General features: G+C 36.8%; 1 pseudogene; it reads right to left on the bottom strand.

The window, feature by feature from the left end:
• Positions 1–3,750: 3,750 nt before the first annotated feature.
• Positions 3,751–6,645, bottom strand: LOC134474496 (zinc finger protein 709-like; annotated as a pseudogene).
• Positions 6,646–14,394: the final 7,749 nt, after the last annotated feature.

Below are 14,394 nucleotides of genomic sequence, written 5' to 3'. Positions count from 1 at the left end.
GTGTTCAGCTAAATGTTTGCAATGTTATCTCACCAGCATATTCAAAATTAACCAACATGATCAACACTGGACTCAATCTCAGTGGTGCAAGAATGGTCCCTCTCTAACAAACTGTTTCCACTGGTTTTAACATGTTGTATCTTACTATATTTTACTATATGTGATAGTATAAAGAAAAATTTTATAGGCAAGGAGATAATATAGAAACCATTGTTCATTTTCTGTTAACTGGTTCTAAATACCCTGTAATTCTTTCATTCTGTTGAATGGTTTCACACTGTCTTGATATGTTTGATGCTATTGTATACGAAGTTATACTCAAATAATTCAAGGAATGAGGCACTATGGTGACTACTATTATGTTAGATTATCTGGGAGTGAAACACAATTATGCTTAAATTGTTCCATTCTGACCAGTGTTGTTCTATTACAATATCCTCTTTTATCTCAATCTCCACCCTTTTTTTAAATTAAACTTTTTTATTTTTTTCAATTAAGGGAAAACTAAATTTAAAAATAGCGGGATATATTACAGTAACTATTAGTTTTCCTATTAACCTGATTTGAACCCCAGTATTGCTCTCCACATCTTGTTCTGTCTGATTTTACTATATTCTATTTTGTTTGATAATATCAAGTTTGAGCATATAGACAACCACTTTGAAGGCCATAAGATTTATTATGATGACCCATTATAGTTTGACTATTATCTTCTTTTGAAGTCTTGCAAGGTTTCCAGTGTAGGTTTTTTTCATCTTGTTCTGTACGGTTTTGATCAATTCTATTGTACCTGATGATATAGCAACTCTTTTTAAAAATAGCTAGAGGCACCATGGTAACCATTTTTGATCATCTGATATTCTATTTTTGCATCATGTACTATGCCCATCCTTCTTTTCTGTCTCTGTTTTATTTAGTCATGTTAGGATTTATTCTCTTCAAAAAAATGTAATAATAACTGTGGGAGTAAAAAAACTCAAAACGTGTAACTGTTATTGTAAAAAAGAGAGGAAAGGAAGGTGGTCTAAGGGATATAACTGCATGTTTGAGTGTGTAGGATGGAAAATCATATTACTGAGCTTTTGTTGGATCACTGAACAGAACCTTCTGCAATCTCACTGTATGAATGTCCACTTTATATGCTTTAATTTTATAATTTGGACAACTGTTTCTAAGATGACTGAAAGGGTTTTGGCCCAGATAGGACACTGTAGCCAGGAAAGCCACAACCGGAAGCAGGAAGCCCCATCTCCCCTGCCCCTAGGAAGTTACCTGTGATGCCATCTTCCCATCCATGGAAATTTACATAGGGTGCCAAACCTAAGACCAATGGACTACCTGTGTATCCCTAATGCCCGCCTTAGGTTCCACCCCAAACCAAGCCTATTTACAGTCCCCCATGCCACGTGTCCGACAGAGAGATCACTGGACGCCAGCGGTGGGGGTGCCTGTCATCTCTCTCCGTGTTCTCAGAATAAAGGCCACTTTTTATTTTATGTTTCTCATCTTTTGTTAATATTTTTCATCTTTTGGAAATAACCCTAGCAATGACAATATGTAACCTATTAACTAGTGATTTCTTACTGTATTTTTTCTTGAAATTCTGTATTACTTGTACCCTTTTACTGCTTTGTTTTTTATTTCCTTTCTTCTCTTTAATTAAACAAATAATCAAACCTGGAATGGATATCTTTTATTTATTTATTTTTTTGGCTCTGGAGAGCAAACTCATGACCTCACACTTGACAGGCAGGTGCCTTAAGCCACTGAGCTAAATCCCCAGCCCACCAATGGATATCTTTTACACCTTGTCATCTTCAGAGTAGTTGCCTCTGCTCTTGAACTTGATACCAGCAAGCATATCAAATGTGAATAAAATCAGTCAAGGCCAAATAACATTGAAACAATCCAGCTTCAAAGAAGATCAGTCATAGAAGACAATGTAAGTAATATAGGGATTCAGTTTTAGTTAATAGGAAATTAAGGATAATTACCATGGTATAACCTGCTATTTTTGGGTTATCTCTCTGTGCCCTCAAATCTAATATGAGTAGACAGACCAGAACAAAATATAACCAAACTATACAGAGCAACAAGACTACTGTAGCTTTTAAATCCTGATACACTTTTAACTATGTCCTCTGCCTTCTTTTTTTAGGCAATTCCTCACCTTTCTCCTTCTCAGGATACTATTATTCACTGTTCAGAGTGATATTAGTCTAGTCTCTTATGTTCCATTTCAGCATACATAAAGATAAAGACAGCTACTACAAAGACCATGAGACATTATGGTAGTCATTATCGACTTCCCCCAAATCAGTCTTGAAGATCAAAAAAGCTTGCATCATCCTGTAATTTTTTTATTAGTTCTGTAATATTCAGTATATATTCAATGTGTGTGAGGATGGGAACAACTATTTGGAAAAAAACTAGAGACAGTAAAATAGACAGTGAACATTTCCAGTGGACTTGCTTTGAAATCTGTGTTTCCTTAACTTGTTTCCTTATGAATTGTTTTGCTCTGTTTTGCTATGTTTAATCTTACCCTCTTTAAGAAAAAAAAGTGTGTAGGACAGATAGGCATATTAATAACTTTTTGGTGGATCATTGAGGTGAACCGTGACAGTGTCATTATTTGAATATCACTTTGTATGCTTTAAATTTGTAACTTGAACAACTACTTGTAAGATGACAATATAATACTAATCGTCTAGTGATTTCTTATGGTTTATTTTTCTGAAATTCTGTATTATTTCTACACTTTTTTTCTCTTTAAATAAACAACATTACAATTCAGAAAATACAAAATTTAACTTCTAAAGACAAAATATTAAGTATGGAGGCACTATCCATACTTGAAAGTGAAAAGCCCATTTCAGTTTAGCATGTTTAATTACAAGATGCCATGTTGAAGCACAAAAACATCTAGATTAATAAATCTAGAGAGGTACAAGTGATTAACTGAAAACCATACAACATGTGCACCTAAGGAGAGCCCCACCACAGATTTGTCATTTCTGGAATATTTGTGAAGAAATATTGACATCTAACTTCTGTATCGATTATTTCTTCAGGTCTCCTTGGGATTTTTAAAGTAAACTTAGATCTAAACTGTCTGAACAGTCATGCTTTTTCTATGTATTTAACAAGAAACATGGATTGCTATATTTCTCACATTGGTAATCCACATATCATCTCTGCCTAGTGAGCTCTTTCAGATATGTAACAATGATCAAGTATGCTGAGAGTATTCCCATAACACAAAGGGTTTATCTCTTGTGTGAGTTTTTTTCATGTATTTCCCTTACAATCTGGCTGCTGAAAGTGTCTCCACTTGCTTACATAGCCAGTGGTTCTTCCCAGTGTGAATTTTTTCATGTGTTTTGCAATGACTATATGCAGTAAAAGCTTTGCCACATTGTTATACACATAGGCTTTCTCACCAGTGTGAAGTCATAGATGTATTTTACAAAATCCATGTGTGGTGAAAGCTTTCCCACATTCTTCACATACAGACAGGGTTTCTCAACCATGCAAATTTTATAATGTATTGGACAATGAGCATTTCTGCAGAAACCTTTCCCACATTCCTAACATATGTAAGTTTTCTGCCCAGTGTGAAGATTTTCATGCATTATGCAATATATACCTCTGCTGAAACCATTCTCATGATGCCTATATACACTGGTTTTATATTGAATGTGAACTTTCATGTTTCTTACAATTTCCCTGTGTTTTAAAAGCTTTCCCACATTGATTACACACATATGGTTTCTCTCCAGTGTGAATTCTTTCATGAACCTTACAATTTGCACGTGTGTTAAAAGCTTTCCCACATTGCTTACACACATATGGTTTCTCTCCAGTGTGAATTCTTTCATGAACCTTACAATTTGCACGTGTGTTAAAAGCTTTCCCACATTGCTTACATACATATGGTTTCTCTCCAGTGTGAATTCTTTCATGTTCCTTACAACGTCCAGGTCTGGTAAAAGCTTTCCCACATTGCTTACATACATAGGGTTTCTCTCCAGTGTGAGTTCTTTCATGAACCTTACAATCTGCACGTGTGTTCAAAGCTTTCCCACATTGCTTACATGCATATAGTTTCTCTCCAGTGTGAATTCTTTCATGTTGCTTACAGTATCCCCATGTGTTAAAAGCTTTCCCACATTGCTTACATACATATGGTTTCTCTCCAGTGTGAATTCTTTCATGTTCCTTACAATGATCAGGTCTGGTAAAAGCTTTCCCACATTGCTTACATACATAGGGTTTCTCTCCAGTGTGAATTCTTTCATGAACCTTACAATTTGCACGTGTGTTAAAAGCTTTCCCACATTGCTTACATACGTAGGGTTTCTATCCAGTGTGAATTCTTTCATGTTGCTTACAGTATCCCCATGTGTTAAAAGCTTTCCCACATTGCTTACATACATATGGTTTCTCTCCAGTGTGAATTCTTTCATGTTGCTTACAGTATCCCCATGTGTTAAAAGCTTTCCCACATTGCTTACATACATAGGGTTTCTCTCCAGTGTGAATTCTTTCATGTTCCTTACAAAATCCAGGTCTGGTAAAAGCTTTACCACATTCCTTACATACATAGGGTTTCTCTCCAGTGTGAATTATTTCATGATTCTTACAATCTCCCTGTGTTTTAAAAGCTTTCCCACATTGCTTACATGCATATGGTTTCTCTCCAGTGTGAATTCTTTCATGAACCTTACAATTTGCACGTGTGTTAAAAGCTTTCCCACATTGCTTACATACGTAGGGTTTCTCTCCAGTGTGAATTCTTTCATGTTGCTTACAGTATCCCCATGTGTTAAAAGCTTTCCCACATTCCTTACATACATATGGTTTCTCTCCAGTGTGAATTCTTTCATGAACCTTATAACTTGCACGTATGTTAAAAGCTTTCCCACATTGCTTACATACATATGGTTTATCTCCAGTGTGAATTCTTTCATGTTGCTTACAACATTCAGGTCTGGTAAAAGCTTTCCCACTTTGCTTACATACATATGGTTTCTCTCCAGTGTGAATTCTTTCATGTGCCTTACAACGTCCAGGCCTGGTAAAAGCTTTCCCACATTGCTTACATACATAGGGTTTCTCTCCACTGCAATATTTTTCATGGATCTGAACATCGTGGTGTGTTTCTGTTTCTTTCACATTCACATTACCTTCTGCATTACAAAGAAATACTTCTTTACACTGCTTCCAAGATGTATGTCCATAAGATTTCCCTAGCTTGTCATTTCTGGAAAGAAAAAATCACACATAGGATTTATAACCATATTACTAAGCTTTTTTCGAGAGTTGAACAAAACTCTTTGCAGTCTCATTGTTTGAATCCCCACTTGATATGTTTCACTTTTGTATTTCATGACTATTTCTATGATCAGCATTCGTAATCATCATCTTGCTATTTGATACTGTTTTTTTTTCACTTTGAATGCAGTATTATTTCTACTTATTTTGTCTTATTTAATCTTTCCTTATATTAAATTTAAAAAAAGAAAAATTCACTGTGAAATTGGTCTCCGTTTAATGACTGCATTAATATCAAGTTCTGTTTTTAATGCGTGCTAAGAAATTCTGACCAAGAAGCAACAGAATGGCCTTGTAAGATATGTTGAAAACAACCATTCCCAAAAGACTGGTACACATTTGGAAATCTTAAAAGTTGGTACTTTGAAATGCATAATCTTTACCTTCACTTTGGGAATGGGTACATATATGTATCACATGCAGATTATTCTCATATGTTTCCCCATCACAATCTTCCTTCTGTCCTTAACTTGTAGTTCCCTTTTCCATCTGGTCAGTCTTACTTTTCTCTAACAACTCTGTTTCATTTCTTTCCACATTTTGTATTTTGGTTTCTCCTCTAAAAGAAAGCCAGTGACCTTTTAGGTTTTATAGCTGAGTTATTTCACTGAATTGATGGGTGAAAGACCCATCTAATTCTTATGGCAAATGACATTATATTATTTATTTTTTGACATTATATAACACATTTTTTCCATTCTGGGCTGGGAATGAGCAACAGATATTAGCATAAATCTATAGCTTTTTAAAAATCAATTTTAACAGATTTTCATAGATCATTAAGCTGTGAAGTTTGAACTTGAAATTGCCATTCTGCAAAAGGATTTGCAAACCCTAGTGTGCTAGGTTTACAAGAATGTAAAATCACAGAGAGTCTATTAAAATTTTCCTTCTCCACAAATCCAGTGATAGATAGATAAGCTTCAAGTCCTGATCTGTCATAACTTGATCTGCTTTGTATATGACTAAGCATGTATCAGTATTTTATGCAGATTTTGAGATTTTAAAAATATCCAGGACAAGTATGAGGGGATCAATTTCTAGAGACAACTGCATACTGATATTCAAAATGAGTGCACTAACATTCCACCAGCCTACTAAGAATATTAGTCAGAATCGCCGATTGTCTAGAGCATGGCTTGGAAACATGAGCACTCAGTTTTATTTCACATTCTATTGCAATCTTAGCAATTGTTAGATAATGAAAGTGTTGTATTCACATGTATATATGGGTAGAACAACTGAAGGGAGAATGTCATATCTCAAAGTGCATGCCTTTCGTACAGATCTATATGCAATGTCATACATTTTCATGATTTAATTCCCTCATATATACACTAGCTTATACATCTTTGGAGAATATTACTGACATTAAATTGAATGGTGCCTCATTTCTTTGGTGGTCATTTTTCTGCTGACTCACTAATTACTCAAGAACATTCCTCTCCTTGTGAGTGTGAATTACCTTAAGTATCTCCAGTAAATTTTGCATTCTTTTTCAGCTTCCTGGATATCCCCAAGTCCTCCTGAATTGTAGACATAGAAATACCAGGACTCAGTTGAGTAATACATACAAATTAATAGATTTTGTTTAAATTTATGATATAATGTGTCCAGGTCTGAGCTAGTTTTAAAAATATTTTCATATTCTTTTTAACAAAACAGCACTAATGAGCAACAAACAATATTCTGAAAGCATGAGTGCCAAAAAAGATTTCATCCTTACCTATTGCAGCCATGTTCCTAAAGATTTCACCCATCACATCTCTGTAGAGGTTCTTTTGGGATGGACTCAGCAAACTCCACTCCTCATTGCTGAAGTTCACAACCACATCCTCAAAGATCACCGCCTCCTAAAGGATCATACATATATTTCTCAAAGGAAGCTTGAGACCCCAGGTTTGCGATATCTTAAATTCTCTCCTACAAATCTGAATCAAAAGCAAAGTGTGGTGGTGCATATCTATAATCCCAGCACTCAAAAGGCGAGACAGGAAGGCATCAGTGAGGTCAGGCCAATTCTAGGCTCGATAGGGTGTTCAAATCCAGCTGATATACATACAGAAAGCTTGTCTCAATAAAACAAAACTAAACTCAACAAATAAAGCCAAACAAAACAGCTGAATGAAGACTGATTTGTTCAAATTTAAATCTATGTCTTGGTCGTTAATTTTGTGTCTATATACATTTTTGAAGACAGCAAATTTGATACTAGATTGCAACTCACTGCTAATATAACAGCCAAATAGGAGCACTGATTCTTGTGTTGAGTCATGGCAAGATTCCCTGTGCTCTTTCTCTAAAGCAGAGCTCACAGTGAGAAGCCTGCAGGACCAGCAACCACAAAGCGCAGAGGCAGATAAATGTCTCATCAATTGCCTTGGAAGCCAAGCAATCACCTCCCCTCCCTAGTCAGTGGTGGCAGTCTGGAAAACTGCAGCCCTTCCAGGGGGATAACCAGCAGCAGCTCCTAAGATCCGTTCTATGTTGGAACTTAGGGCGCTGTGAAACCAAACAACCAGCCTGTCTCCATAGTAAGCAACACTGAACCTACTGATGCACCACCTAGAATCAAACATCCCACTTCCCTACCCCTCTTCTCCTGTCACCCCACATTAGCAAATGGGAACCAGAAATCTGAGCATCTCCTGGGAAGTAGACCATAGCAAATAAGGGGGACTTCCTTCTACTATCTCCTTGAAGGAAAACGTTTTTATTATTGTTTCACTCTATTCTGATTGATGGTACAGCTCTATTCAATATTCTGTTTGGATAAGTTCTATAATGTTCTGCATTTCATCTCATTTTGATATATGTGATTAAATAACAACTAGGATAAAGATAACAAAATATACTGTGATACCTATTACTGTTATCTCAGTAACCTGTTGTGAAGTTGTGTACCAATTTCACTGTGTGATCTTAGTTGACCTTAAGCTGCGTTGTTCTGTTCTATTTTACCAATTTCAAAATTAAATAAAAAATCTCAGTAATCACTTTGATAGACTACAGATGATGTCTATTCAAATCTGATTTAGGCCAATGAGTACTTTGTTCTTAATATACTTAAGCAGCATTTTGAAACATGAATTTGGTTTCATAGAACAAAACATAAATAACATCAAATATGGTATATAAATAATAACTCAAGTGTTAGTGGAAAACAGCTGTATTTTAAAAATATGTATATAAAATGAAACCAGGCCCAAGCTGTAAATTAAACATCACTGTCACCAAGTGATCACTTTCAATTCAAATATAAGAAATATATCTTGGGAGGCTGGTGAAGGATTTCTTCCTTGAATTTGGGGCTTTCCTAACTTACAGAGCTGTCTAAAATAGAAAACCCTGATTGAGACACGGAACAGACAAAGTGAAACTTAAAAAGAGACTGCATAACACACCTTTGGTAAGTTTTAAAAAAATTATAGCCACACAATACAGAAAAATTCCAACAATATTCAACACTTTCTCAGAAACAATGTGGATATCGTCCATACCACACAGAAAATATTTTCATAGTTGCGTATTTAGCTCAGTGTCATGAACACCTGCCTGGAAAGCATAGGTCATGCATTTGATCCTTGGTACAAAAAAATTGAAAATTTCAGCTTCATGACAATGGGGCATAATTAGAGATAATCAAATTAGATCTCAAGTACAGAACACAAAAATTATGGGTGGACAGGGATGTGGAATACTGATTGTTGCCAGAGCTGGTGTTGATCACCTCAATGAAGCAATCAGAACCCAACTTTACTTCACACTTACTCTAAGAACTACCTGACTTTCAGTGAAGATGCTCTCTGTTGTATGTCCTGCTATTTGCTGCCTGCATCCTGTCAGCCACTTCCACATCTTTTCCACACTCCTCTGATCCATCCTAAGCAGAAAACCCTTCATGCCTAACTATCGATATCACTGCAAAATTTCTATTTAGGGCTTCTCATTTACACCACTTAGATAAGTCCATTGTAGAGAATTTCCATATTTAAACTGTCTATTAACCAAGCTACTAAATCAGCTCTTAATTCAGAGGTAACACCCCTATTCCTTTCCATTCAGAAGGGTATCACGTGTATATGACCATGCAAATGTGTAAATTTTGGCATTTTTCGATGAGAATTTAACAAGTAGCCCTTTCTGGAATTTGTCCTTCACAAATTTTTACCCCGTCTTTGATAACACTTTCATATTTACTTCATTTTTCTCAGACTTCAAAACTCTATGGCTGTTCTCACAAACCTAGTCTGTGAGCAAGGGTGCCACCTAAATAATTAAGTATGTTCAGAAATTATTTTGCACTGATCTGTATAATACACAGGAGTTCACCAGTTGTTTGGGAAGCCTTTCTCTGCTGAGGCACAGTACTACATATCTCTGAATTCTCAGACCTTTGTCACTACCTGTCATGAGGATGGAAATAGGAGAACATACTATAAATTTAGGAGATCACTATAAATACAAAAAAGCCCAAGTTTAAGTTGAGCCATTGTGGCTATGAGGCCCTGCATTACATACATTAATAAACTCTGGACATTCCAGATCTGTTACTCTGCAGAAAGAGAGCATAGACCTAGATCATTACTGCTCTACAAGCTACAAAAGCATCATAGTCAGGGTCTTCCCAAGCTCCGCCCAATGACTAAGATGGTGGACTTACAGGCTAGCAGTGAATTTCAAACATGATACTTGAGTCTGCTGCTGTCATAGTGAAGCCAGGGTTCTGGGGACCCCAAATTACCCTTGCTAACAGCAAGAGGCAAAAGGAATAGTGAATGACCCATGGCCAAAGCTGGAGGACCTCAGGAGCTGAAGCTAACTGAATACCTGAGGCTCCAGACACTGGAACTACTCCTAAACACTTGTAACTGATTTTGCCCAATCCGCGCTATTTCTGGGCACCTATCCACAACCTCACCATTCCATGGCTACACGATCTCTCAGGTTCTTTGCCAAGCAGGCCACAGGACATCAAAAGTACTAAATGAGATCCAGCAAGCATTTTGCTACCACTATTGTACTCAGAACAGGTAAATCATGCTGAGACACCAGAACAGACAGAAGTCACAGCCAGCAGTGGCCCACCTGATTGGACAGTTCATATAGCCTGCCCCTTCATCACTGATTGACTCCTGCTCTACTGCCCTCCTTCTGAGTCAAGAATAAACAGAGAAAGGAGCCCCTCTCTGCAAGAGAGGATCCCAAATAATAGACTGTATTGCAGAGACTTCTGGAGCTGCCATTCTTCTACAGTGGTGATCTCAGCTCGACAGAGGAGTGTTTGTACTAAAGAGCTTTCCTCAGGCTTTTAATTTTCAAATCCATTTGATTTCAAGGAAAAAAGAACACATCAACTAAAATTAAATTCCAAAACATGTCAATCAGGGGGCAACAATGGTATATACATTGCACACTGTCATCCCCAGAACATTCACCCAGAGCACAAGACATCTGTACTCAATTTTCTAAACAGTGCTGTTAACAAGGTCCTGAGTCATTTAAATACTATTGGCATGAGACATGGCTAGGTCCCCCAAGGAGCCCATGCAGGAGACCAGATACCTTGCAACTATGGCGTAGACTGACACCTCTATGGGCCAAGGCTCAAGACAAATGATAAGCAAATTCATCCATATCCTAAGGATTGATATTCTAAATAGTTCCCTAGTACTCTGAGGAAGTCAGGAGTCACCATTTAAAGAAATGTATCCTTATCCTAAAGATTGACATTCTAAATAGTTCCTATCATCCTGAGGAACTCAGGACTCACCCTCCCAAACCCCTAAGGGAAGAGACACAGCTGCCTAAGAATGCCTGCTTTCTATGTCACTCCCTTCCCCCTTTGTTCCCAATTAAATCAACTTTACCTAAACTTATAATCTTATTGGCTACCATAACTCTGTCCCATCTTATGCCCATCAGCATTGTGAGTTCCTAGTTTTCCCCACCTTAAACTCACTTTACCACATGATTTTACTCTCTAAAGGTCCCTAGAATGGACAGTGTTTGGCAACCTGCTCAGGATACCTTCTCTCTCTCAGGCAGCTTTTTTTCTCTGAATAAGTATAATCTTCTCTTAATCTCTGTTGTTCCTAAAATTCATTCTTTGACTTTACAGGACAAAAACCTAATATCAGACATTTTAGACCGGGAGATTCATTTCAGGATAACAATATCAGTATAAATGTTTCTCTTTCTTGAAGTCAGAGAAATCAGTAATTGTTTGTATCACACATAGTTGATCTCACCATGCCATGAATACTTGCATTGAAGGCTTTAACCCTGCTTTTAAGTGCTGCTTCTTTTTCTGAAACTGAACTGATCTGTAATTTTGGTTATGGTATTGACAATGCATTAAGGAATTGACTCAAAATATTTCTTATGAATGGTTTACCAACAGCCATGGAGAAAGACAGATAGCAAAAATTCTTTGTTTTGATTTCTTCATTCAAACCAAAGGATGTACTTGAAAGAGCTTTGCCCGTCAAACAATTACAGGACCTCATGGTTGTAGTTCAAGGTAGAAGAATGTGAAATCAGGGATTCTTAGTCATATGGCCACTTCCTCTTTTATCCTTGAATACAACTTCCTCTTGCTTTCCCAGGGGCCTAAAGAAAATTCCCATCAGCTCCTAGCATGACATCAATGTCCCCTCCAAGCACCACATCCAGTCAAAAGTCACATATACCCCATAAACCCATAGTCAGTGTGAGGGGGGGAGCCAAACCCTTGGTGGCTGTGAGCTCCTCTCCACATTCTTTAAATAAAAGGCCACTTTCATATTTCTGATATTCTGCTTCTCTATTGTGCTAATTTAACTCCTCAGTAATCTCAGTAATCTAACCCACTTTAAACCTATCTCATCACATGATTTTATTCCATAAGGTCTCTAGAAAAGACACAGTCTTTTGCTACAAGCTCAGAATCCCTCCTGTTTTTCTCAGATAGAAGCTTTCAGATAGAATTTTTGGTGTAGTAAAAAAGAGGATACAAAGTCAAAATGGCCTTTATTCTAAGAATATGGGGAGAACCCCATGACCACTGGGGGTCTGGCTTTTTCTTCTGGAAATATGTGGGGGGCATACATATAGTTTTTGACTTGGGTGGTGCTTAATTAATTAGGTGGCATTGCTGATATGCAAGTAGCTGATTGAGATTCTTTTCTGGCCACAGGTAGGTTGAATAGGGGAGAGGAAAGTGACTTCAAGGTAAAAGTCCCCTGGTTCCACATCCCAATTCCAAAATATCCTATTTAGAGCAAAATACTTTCACTTTCTATCTCTCAATAAATATATTCTGCTCTTCAACTCTGTTGTTCCTAAAATTCATTCTTGCACTTTAGCGAACACAAACTCATACCAGACATAGAAGTTCAGGAATTTCATTCCACTATATCATGGTATGGTTGCCTGTATTTCTAACTAACTCAGCTGCCTGTAACTTTAAGAATTGTTTATCAATTTGACTTGGGGTAATTGTAGCAAATAAAATGTTCTTAATGGATATAGGGAAATATATCACTAAATTGAAAAAAATGATTATCACAGTTTTTCTAGCTAGCATCAGCCAACATTTTCAACTTTCAAGTATATGGGAAAACAAAAATAAAAACAACTCAGAAAATAGCAATCCTGTAGGGTACAGTACATCATTTACTGTAATTGCCATGTTATCTGCAGGTATTTCATAGACCACAAAGGAAACATTAAGCCTATTAATTAACAAGTATCAGTTTCAATAAATGTGCTCATAGCACTGCATCACTGACAACTGTGAGTTTTTTTTTTTTTTTATGAGGGATTGAACTCATGACCTTGTGCTCTACAGGCAGCTTCTTGTATAACTGACCTCAATCCCTAGAACCAACAACTTTAGATACTAAATATGACTATTAACAATGTTTAATTTGCCCTTGACATATTTAGTTATAAATTTTGTAAACTTACATTTTCACAAATGAAATGATTTTCTTTCCTTGCAGTTTAAATTACTTTTGTTTATAGGTACCAGGGATCAAAGTTACAACCTAGCACTTTCCAGGCAGACGTTTCTGCCTGCTGAGCTTAAAGCCCTGGCCTGTATTAATGAATATTTTAAATGTATTAACATCACTTTATCCATTCAAATACTATTGTGATTTTAGCAAAGGATGTCAATGTAGACAGAAATTGATATACAATCATAGAGGAACTGGAACCTTCAAGAGTCAATGCAAAAAACTAATACAACAATCACTGCTACAGGCACAGTTGAAGAAAGCCAGACCTGAAGGTGAAGATGAAGTGACCAGGTCTACATGCTCCTGAAGAGAGAAACAACAGCTTGAAATGTACTACAGTTACCACCACCTCCTCCAGGAAGTTCAGATGGGCATCAATTACCATAATCAATGGCCAGAACAACTGGACTATTGTTCCCACAAAATGCCTTGGCTCTTCCCACATACCTTTTCTGGCTGACTTGTTCTCCTGAGGAATAATATTAGTTAAGCCAGCCATAAGTTTATAGGTTGAATGTAGTCTGAGACCCACACTGTACCCACATTGTGGCTTTCATGTATAAATGACCCCTGACAATAGGTCTGTGGCCAAAACACTGAAGACCACTCCTGAAAATTCAAGGCTAGTCTTCTCTCTTTTTTTCTAAGAAAATTTTTGAACCTCTTTTGGTTTGTGACTTCCTTTCTCAATGTTGTGAGCCATTAAACTTGGTGCATTTGACATCAAACAGGGCAGGATTATATTTTTCTGATTTCAATTTAAATATGAAATTCTGTTAAAGGCCATGTTCCAAAGCCTGGATTTCAAGCTGCTTGTTTGCCATGAATTTAACATTTCCATGAGCTTTTAAAAGTCCTCATTCTAGTGAACTGCAAATGTATTGGAGGAAGGAGGTCATTGTTGTGCTGTAGCACAGTAGGTGCCATTCCTAAATCTGTTTTTGTCACTGCCTCCTGGATGCCACTACATAGCCTTCCTTCTTCTGCAGCATCATTCAATAAATCCCATTTTGCATAAGTCAACTTTCACTCAGCTCTATAATTGTTTTTAGTA

This window comes from Cavia porcellus, unplaced genomic scaffold, assembly GCF_034190915.1.
Source record: "Cavia porcellus strain 051 isolate PalLab524CR breed Dunkin Hartley unplaced genomic scaffold, mCavPor4.1 scaffold_32, whole genome shotgun sequence".
Lineage (NCBI taxonomy): Eukaryota > Metazoa > Chordata > Mammalia > Rodentia > Caviidae > Cavia > Cavia porcellus.
The sequence above is the reverse complement of the archived record's forward strand: the minus strand, read 5'-3'. Positions and strand labels throughout refer to the sequence as shown.